The 9,833-nt window shown below is 43.8% G+C and overlaps 1 long non-coding RNA gene and 1 pseudogene across 2 annotated transcripts; one reads left to right on the forward strand and one right to left on the reverse strand.

The window, feature by feature from the left end:
* The window catches only part of LOC119292116, a 20,711-nt pseudogene extending 11,515 nt beyond the window's left edge, over positions 1–9,196 (reverse strand).
* On the forward strand, positions 31–3,952 carry LOC119292119. Of its 2 annotated transcripts, none has more exons than XR_005142879.1 (3): positions 31–526; positions 734–3,092; positions 3,177–3,952. It is a non-coding gene; the product is annotated as an uncharacterized LOC119292119 (long non-coding RNA). The 2 variants fall into 2 exon arrangements; XR_005142880.1 differs by lacking the exon at positions 3,177–3,952 and having other exon boundaries at positions 734–2,026; positions 2,238–3,162.
* Positions 9,197–9,833: the final 637 nt, after the last annotated feature.

The following is a 9,833-nucleotide window of genomic DNA, read 5'->3' on the forward strand; positions in this document are numbered from 1 at the left end:
ACCTCCTCCCCGCAACCCCCGCCTCCTCCCCTGGCGCCGCCGCCTCCTGGGCCTCGCGCCCTCGCCCTCACCGGCTCCCCACGACCCCGCCTCCAGCCCAATCCCCCCACAGGCTTCCTCTTTCCCTCCACTCCCCCGACGCCGCCACTTGTGCTTGGCAGAAGGAGTGGCTGCGATGATGGCAGATGCGTGAGGAGGACGAGGAGGAGGCCGTGGTCATGGCGGCGCGACGGATATCGTGTTCGGGCGGCGCAGTTGGTCGAGGCAAAGGTGCCAGCGCTCGGGGTCGCAGTCGAGCTGGGCGTGAGGAGAGGGAGGAGTAGCATCTTCCCGTGCTCTCCTATCGTTGCCCTACCATCTTCCACTGATCTAATTCGACCTGCAGGTCCTCCAACATCATCAACGGCTAAACCTAGCCGCTCGAACTGCTGGTGTGCGGCGTCGCCATGGACACGGGCGCGGCGCCTGCACCTACGACTGTTTCCTCCGACGACTTCCGCGTTGCCTACGAGGCATTCACCTCCTGGTACGCGCCCCCTCACCCGGGCACACCTCTGCTTGAGGTTGCTAGCGTTTGTGGTTTCCCCTTCCAAGTATGTAAAAAGCTGTGGAACCTTTCGATCCAATAGTCGATTGTAGAATAGCTTATCTACAGAAGCATGTGAGGGATTAGAAATTTTGCACAGGCTTGGAATCCCGAACTATCTTGATCTAACTGAGAGTAATTTCATAGGATGGACTCTTTGGCGATGGAGAGCTCAGGATTCATCACCCCCAACTGAATCCACCGTGCTATCATAGGTTCCCTCCTCCTGGTCTTGCATTGCCCCAACATTTCCCATTCTCTTGCACTTTGTTTGATTTGTTGATTTTGCTATCCTATAGTTCTGAATGGGTCCCCAGCCCAGGCAAAACCAATCTTAGTGGAATCATGTAGATCAAAAGATTTTGCTATGTCAGTATAATTCTATGAATTATATATTTCTTCCTGGAGAGTAACCTGTGTAATCTTTGAAAGCAGCCTCAGCTTCGTGTTTATGGTCTATCAGCTTCGTGTTTATGGTCTCTCAGCTTCGTGTGTATGGTGCGGCTGCGTGGAAGCCGGTGACAAGTACAACCACTCTCTACTCACCTCTAATATGTATGAAGCCGGTGACAGGTACAGCCTCTCTCTACTCACCTCTAATATATATGGGTTAACTCCCTCGAGAAAAGGAGTCTTTGCAAGGTCAGCCAGTACTCCGCTTCAGATTCAGTAATATGCAGAAATATATGCCATCTTTTTCAATAGTCTGCTCGCCTCCTCTACATTAAAAGGTGTTTTGTTCTATTTTTTTTCACTGTTTATGTTGATGGACGACAGAGCAAACTCTGTGATTTAAATAATCATCAACCACATGTCAATCATTTCAAATAAACATTCTTTTTTTTGTACCGAAGATGTGAAATAGCTGCTTGGTGGAGGTGCCAGGATTTATGAATTAGGCTATCTGATGGTGACGGTGCTTATATTTTATAGTTTTACCTTCTTATGCCCTTCGGAATTAACATGCATCAATGAAAAAATGATTTTTTTTACGTTTACAATTTTGTTTATGTACATGCCTTATTTAAACCACCTGCATATGTGAAGGCATCGCTCGCGCCTGACGTTTTTGATCGCCCGATCGATTCACCACAGACGGCGATGGCACAGACCAGGAATGCGTCGGCGGTGGCGCTACCTTGACAAGGAGGAAGACACTCTGCGACATCATCAACCTGAGGCGGTAGCGGCCAACACGAGGGGCAGCAGGACGGGTTGACGTGTGTGGACGGCGTGGATGGGATCGCGCAGTTGGTCAAGGCAAGATTTCCCTTTCCCCTTCCTCGATCTGCTATGTCCTCGCTTCTTTGAGCATGTGTTGATGTGCAGGCTCACCTTTGCAGGTCTTGCTCGCCGCCGTTGGATGTAAGCAGAGGCCTTGCCGTGGTCGAGGTCTCCTAGGCAGGTTTATCTGCTTTGAGATGTGCCATAGTTTGAGAGGTAAGCTCTGGTGATTCAATTTTTTTGGCCGTCTAGGCATCTTTGTTACATGGAATTAGGTATCTTAGATAAAGAACTACTATCAAATAAAATATGCATATGAGTTTCCATATCTCTTGGTTATTTATATATGTGTTACATATTATTCCTAACCAATTACTTAGTATTACTTAGAGTGTGTTTGTTTGGGCTACAATTTCAATGCCTACAGCTGAAGGAGCGACTGTAGCTGCAGAGAGGCTTCAGAGCATGATAACATTGTTTATGAGAAAAATCCACGACGGACTGATAACCTACTTCTTCTAGGAAGTATCTACTGTAAGTTTATGACTTGGTGCTAGCTGAAGCTTGCATTTTCTACCAAAACTGCTATTAACAAAAGAACTCTAGCGACCCAGGATTTTATCCTTAACTGCTATTAAACTCACAAGAGGGAGCATTTTAATAACAAAAGAACTCTATCCATGCTTTCTGATATACTGTGTATATGCATGATGTACTAGCAGTTCCTATTTTTTGACTATTGCGTACCAGAAAAATGAATTGGTAATGTCTGTATAAATATGATGTATTGAATTATGTTATGAGAGGGATTTGTTCATTTCAAAACTAAGGAAGTTGTCAGTTCAAAAAAATACTAAGGAAGTTGGATGAGCTTAAAGCGCCTATTCAGAAGTTAACTGAACTTTTCTAATTGTATTTTAAATCCACAAGAGGGTAAAATCAATGCTCTTTCCCAGATCATCTAAATCAGATGGATGGGCTCCAAACTCCCAGTGCCGTTTGTCGTTTTTGTGTTATAACTTTTTACTTGATTGCCTTTGGACATATGGTACTATGGAGAGGTGACATTAGCACAATTGATGGTTGTTTGTCCTCCCCTATCAACCACATCTGCTGACTCTATATGTTGATATATCAACAAAACAAGATATCATTGTTTTATGGAGTTAACAGATTATTGAAGATTTTTGCTGCCATGGAATTGTGAGTTTGTGACTATACATTCTTGTCCTACATGTGAGTTGAAGATATATTGTCTCTGTATGTGAATATAAATATCCAGGTATGTAAGCAAGTCCTAACATTTATTTACATATTTATCAATGAAATGCATCCAAGCAAGTCACATCTTATTGCCCACTTATAGGTAAATTTGATGATTCATAAATTAACGGTTGGAGATCGGTAGGCAGTCAAGTGTATTGATAACTGGAGTTTAGAGCTCAAAATCCTTCTAACTTTTCTACTAACTGTATTTTCTTGACAGCTTCCAGAGAAGAACAAATACTGTTAGTCATTCTCTGGCATGTATAATACAATACTAGAGATGTGAATGGATGTAGTTCATTTAGTAGAGTATTAGTAGATGATGATTTCTTTTCTTCAGAGTCAACTGGTGTATATGCTGATATGTTTAGTCTGTTCCAAAATTAATTTGTAAAGTAGCCTGAACAATTGTACAGTCTCTCTGTGTATCAGTACTTTGTTTTTGGGCAACTTGAAGAAATCAGTTTCTCATGACATGTGAAAATGAGTTTATTTACCTTAACTGTTGCTTTTATTAGTTAAGAAAGATGTTTGTGAGATAGTCATCACAGTGAAGCTTGGCGAAGGGACTTCTGGTGAGGCCTACAAGGCTGGAAGCACTGCATGTAAAGTGGTACCCTCTCATGGATACTCATTTGTCAACTAATAGATGGCCATACTAGAGGCACATGCAGCGCGCACACAAGGACCCTAACAGGTTGTAAATGTGTACGTGGACAATCTTTAAATACCTAGATTATTATTATTTAAATACCTGGATGATTATTCCACATAAACAGAGTCATTGTCATTTTAACACAAGAAGCAAGCAGTGTCCCGTAACACAGATAGCTAATGTTTGTGTTGAGTAGCAAAATTCATTCATTAGTCATGGGGCATCAAGAAGAGCAAACACCAATGCTGTGAGACATACCTGTTCCATTAACCATGCAGAAAGTAGTAAAGCCTTTCACCTTGGCAAGGCACTGTGATCCATGGCCTAGCTCAAGCATGCCATAGCTCCCTGTATAATGCGTCGCTAGAACTCCCTGCACAAAGGATTTATTATGTGAACGAGGCATACAATTCAAGGGGCCTTTCACCTTAATTTATAGTGGTAGGTTTTAGCAGCTGATCATGAGTTAATTTAACCAGCATTACTGTATCTAAACGGGTACTACATGCAGGGATCAGGGATCCACCACTTGCCTGACGTGCTAGCACCAATTTACAATATAACCATAAGATTTTATTTCTCAAAATATAGGAGCTTCATGGACTACAGCACCCTGTTCCATTTCATCAATGAACCAAGAGTTTTACAGCGGGTAGGAAGCCAGGGTTCCCACAACCATAAGAAGTGAAGATAAAACACATTGTGATTATTCAACACAGAATTTGAGAATTTGAGGTGCACCAAATCGAGCATTTTTCCCCACTAAACAGGTTGGAATTTGCAAACATCCAAAAGGAAAGGAAAAGATAATGTATCAACCAAACTATCAAAACTACTAGAAATTCTCTATGCCCTTTTGGATTTCATCAAGGCATAACAAAAGTGCCAAACAATCAACCTAGACAACGATATTACTAAAAGTTATTTAGTGCTAGAAAACAATGCCGGGTCTCCTTGAATTATACCCAAGTCCACATCTCTACTTCTTTAGTATCCACCCAGGAACTCATTACTCTCCAGGGAAGCTCAATTCAAGTAGAACAAGCCAAGGAAACGCACAACAACCCCAAACAGCAATAGCAAAGCAAAGGAACCGAACTTGAGGCACCCGAGGCGCTGGAATTCGCCATCTTTGCCGCCCAGTCCAAATGACTCCCGGCCAGAACTAATGAGTGTGGGTTGATATGCTCGCCCCATGCGCGCCTCCACGGATCTTGCCCCACTCCACGGCCATGGCAACGGCCGGGACGGAGCACACATGACACTACGACAGCGATTCCTGTATGTTGTCATTCAATCAACCGACAAGCTATGATGTCATAAAATATTTCTAAACCAACATGTGAATACCTCGCGCCTTCATCCTCCCATCTTCCTCTCTGCATTTGTTTTCTCTCTTGACTTCAACACCATTTCTCTATTTGTTAGGTAGGCTGAAGGGAAACCTCCTTCTTGCCACTATACTCTCAATCAACATGGATACAACACGGGCTATTATCGACTTGAGAGCGTCTATCCTCCGTAGGCTACCTTTGTCAAGACCATTCCCGATTCAAGTGGCCAGAAAAAGTTCACTTTGCCCAAAAATAAGAAGCAACTAGATTTATGTTGAGAGGGCATTTGGGGCGAGCCTATCTAACTTCCAGACCAGAATCCAGCCATATTTGATGAGTTCTATGTACGAGCAGTAGAGACTTGAGTGTCTGAATATTCTCTCAATACTTGGCTCCCTCTCGCCCTTTGCGCCATTGGCGCAACGGGTCATCTAGTAATGTATAAAGGTCGAACTAGAAAAACTTAACTTTGTTCATTCAAATATTAGTTGTGATTGAATAACAAAATAGATCTTTACTTAGATCATGGTTCTTGGTAAAGTAAATTTCTGGAAGCATCATAATATCTAGAAATGAAAACTATTTAACACGTTTTGTTTAAGAAATGTTCTTCACCCATAAGAAATGTAGCAACCAATTAGAAGTATAAAACTAAGTTGATAATCTGGTACAAAGTTTATTAAAAGCAACTAACTAATGCATTTTAAACAATATTTCTTCTTTGTGTTTCTTAGGTCATCTAATGATTTCCTCCCATGTTTTAAATATTTAGACTAAATTATGCATATACACTACAAATGTATCTTTGAGAAATCCTATTATTGGACACAATAACAAATCTCAATACATGAAGCAAGAACTTGTACCTCTTAGTTTGGAGATGTTCTCTGAGCATTTCGATAAGACGTGACTCACAAGTGTGAATAGATGTCTCTGTGCCAAGTTTGGATAGTAAAGGATGGAGAAGTTTTTGAATGTCAGGCTTTTGAGACACCGTCACGAGCGCATGAGTGTCAAATTCTCCCTTGACTCTACGGTATACCTCATTGGCAAGTGTTGTTTTTCCCAGACTTCCAAATCCCACAATTGATACCGCCTTCAACTTCTTCTCCTCATCCATTAACCAACTGACAAGCTCATTCGCTGGCCCTTCTATACCCACAAGGTCAGCCACTTCTGTATAGAGTGCAGTGGATCGTAGATCAATGTCAACATCACTTGATGGGGGTATACGAAGCGCATACCTTCTATGACGTTCACTTGCCTCTAGCACAAGTTTTTGACCTCTTCAATTTGTCCAGCAATCCAATGACGAGCCCTCAAAGTTTTGAGGCGTCGAACAGTATTGCTAACAAGCCCAGTAGTTTTACCATTCTCACCAATGCTTTGCATGAAGTCATCGATGATGTCCTCAATGTCATAGGACATCTCCCTCACCGAGTCTCTCCACCTCTTAGTTTGTGAATCTAGCTCTTCAAGATCTGAAAGCCCATCAAGAGCATCCTTCATGTAGGCAAGCTCATTGCTAATGAACCTCACTTCTTTTCGCAGGTTCTTCAGCCTTGCAAACTCCTTTCCCATGAGGGTTGTCAGCTTACCCAACAAAGAGTTCATCACACCAGTAGAAGCACTCACCATTATTCCAGCCATCTCTTGATGAACAGCTTATCTTGGCCCCAGGTTAACTATACTCCTGCAGAATGGGAATTGGATGGATCAGAACTTCAGAATAGTTTTCTTCCTAGATGACCCTCATTGGGACTCCAGACAACTTCCGAGATGCCGATAGCTAGCTAGCATGATAACCAGAGGGAATGAAGATACCAACCAATCCAACAGAAAGCAATGCAGTTTGATGATTTGGAAGCAATTTCACAGCAAATGAGCTTGAGTTTGGAGAGATTTAGTTACCTGAAATTTGCAGCGTGTGCTTGGGCTGTTCCATGGCCAAAGCGAGAAGCACCGAATGCCGGCTGGTTCACCAGTCGATCAAGATCTGGTCTGTGAGAAAAATGGAATAGCTCGCACCTACTGGTTATGGAGAAGATGACATTGAATTGCAGCTGCAAGTGAGGTAGACGAAAGAAAGTGCATAACTTAACAAGATACCGGCCCTCTGCAATAATGGAGTCTAAAAAATTAAGCATGTGCAATACTTAACCTAACACGAGACACGCGTTCCAACAGGTCTCTCTCACAGGACGGGCCTGCACTGAACTTACCCTACAGAGTTGGTTCCCAGTTGCTTTCCAGTTTATACTTTCTTTTTTCCTTGCGAGCTACTAATCGAGACTGGATCACCTCTACGTTCACGCTAGGGCCAACAACTGGCAGGATATTATTAACTGTAGTTGTCCTCTAGATTCACCCTGCCTAGTGTTAACGAGGCTGCATGCATGCAGTTCATAGTTAATTAACTTCAATTAATCATCTAGATCCACGCCAAACCCAACCACAGAAAATAGTCATACACATTTCCATGTGCAAGCCAGTGAAGACTTGGCCATGCACATGTCTACAGATCATAATGTCAGAGCTTTCGCTCTGCATTGTTTCAATATTTCCGAAAGAGCTTCGAAATCTCACCAGAGAGAATGCATATGTAGATTGGCGGCCAGGTTTTCCTTTCACTCATGAAATGACACCCTTGCTGCTCCTCACTAGCTTCTACCGAAAAATTCTTGGTTTTGTTAGGACTGGTAGCAAGAAACTGATGAGGCTGGGCATGCGCTGCAGCTAACTCTGAAACTTGGTGGGCTTTCTTCCTTCCATTTGTACACGCACCTCCCTGTGTAAGTATACACACACTACTATATCAATATAATACTTGCAAGTCCTGCAGCGCTTTGTAGAAAAGTTCTCATCAGCTAATCCGTAATACTAATATGATGAGTTGACCAAGATGGCGTATCAATACCAGAATGCTGATTATCCCTAGAGATTAAGGTGCAGATTTGCACACATGAGACATAAACTTATTGACGGATATTTGTTTGGGCTAGCTCGAATTGCTGATCCATGTGTCATACTGGCAGGGCATGTATCTCCCAGGAACTGTACAATACGGCAGGTTAACCATCACCGGTAACTGTCAGGAAAGCTTTCCATGCCAGTCCTTCCAGGAATAATAGCTCTCCCTGGATAAGGATCTGTGTGAAGTAATGCCTCAGGAAACCTCACAGGAAAAGTTTTATGACGGTTTTCACTACCTTAATCCGGCGCAGCTTTACACCATCATGAAAGAAATAAGGATTCTGCTAGTGTATAAGCTCCTTCGCCTAACGGCAATCTTTCTTAACATATGGGTCAACTCTAACACATGACATCAGGGCATACGTACGTCTCAAAACACAAATTAAACAAGGGGTCAGGTACCAAGACTTGCTATCCTATGCCAAGTCCTTCTGTTATAGCCAGCCAACTCTACCATTACTCCACTATTACCCCTAACTGTACATACAAAACAAAAGCAACTTGTTTAGGATGCCTAAAACAAATGCCAGCTGCAAGCATCTATGTCCTACCCACTACTAGCACAGATAAAAATATGGCTCTAAACTAATGAGCAACTTGATTAACTTATCCAGGGTCTAACTGTTCCATTATATATCTTCACAACATTCAAAATTTTGATATATATGTAATGACACACAAATGACGCGACGACAACGATGAAGCCGTGAACCAGGAAGCTGCGTTCTGTCTCAGCAAAAGCTAGCTTGTGAACACCTATACACCGATCCACAAACATCAACAAGTCCCTGGGAGCTCACCTCCACTCAAACAAATACGGACTATCAGGAAGGAGGATCGTGACCCGAGCTAGGTAAGGCCCACTTTGTTCGCCCAGCATCTTTTTCCAGACAAGAGAAACGTTTTTTCTTTTTTGCGACGAAGACATGAGAAAAGGCCGATCAGCATCTCCGCATTTGCATTGGCATATTTCATTCAAACAATCAAGTCTTTTCAGGACCGATCAGGAGAGTTGTATGCCAATGGTATCGATGAAGCAGAGCAGAGGAGAGAAGGAGGACATCCGCACCTTGGGAACAGCATTGCATCGCGGCCGCCGGGGCAATGCCGTGGAAGAAGAGGCGCACGCATGGGAGCACGCACGCGGCATAATCGTGGTTAGCAGCGTGCGCGCGCGCGCGGTCCAGGAGAAGAGATGGCGTCTCACGGCGCGGCTGGCATTCCGTCGAACAGCTGCCGCGCGCCGCGGTGTGGATGTGGACGCGGCTGGCGGGGAGCCGGCCCGGCGAGCGCCGCGTCGGGATGGCTTGGAGCGGGGCCCCATGGTTGGTGGAGAGGACAAGGCCCGCTGGACCGGATGGGTCGGCCGCGAGCGAGAACGGAACGGCAGATTCCGGCGCGGCCGGCCGATTGAAGGGGAGCATTTTGTTCGCTACCTGCAGTTGAACCGGTCGGTGTCCCACGCTGGCCGGCCACGGAGCCGACGATGGACGTCAAAACGAGAATTTGATTATGTGGCACCTACGTGTACGCCATATCATGTGATGTGGCAGCTACGTGTATGCCATATCATCACTATTTTTACTTGTTCCCAAAAATTGCGAGATAAGAAAAAATACAACCTCTCACAAAACCATATTCTCGAGTTTTTTTTTGATATTTCATAATTTTTGGCATCATAATGTTTTATGATAAATACTGTGACTTCTCCTCAACAACACCCCCATGATGCAGGTACAACAATTGTGTCGTTTCACATTGGAATTTGCATTTACAAGCCTTAGGGCATCTCCAG

Source organism: Triticum dicoccoides, chromosome 4B (genome assembly GCF_002162155.2).
Source record: "Triticum dicoccoides isolate Atlit2015 ecotype Zavitan chromosome 4B, WEW_v2.0, whole genome shotgun sequence".
Classification (NCBI taxonomy): Eukaryota; Viridiplantae; Streptophyta; class Magnoliopsida; order Poales; family Poaceae; genus Triticum; species Triticum dicoccoides.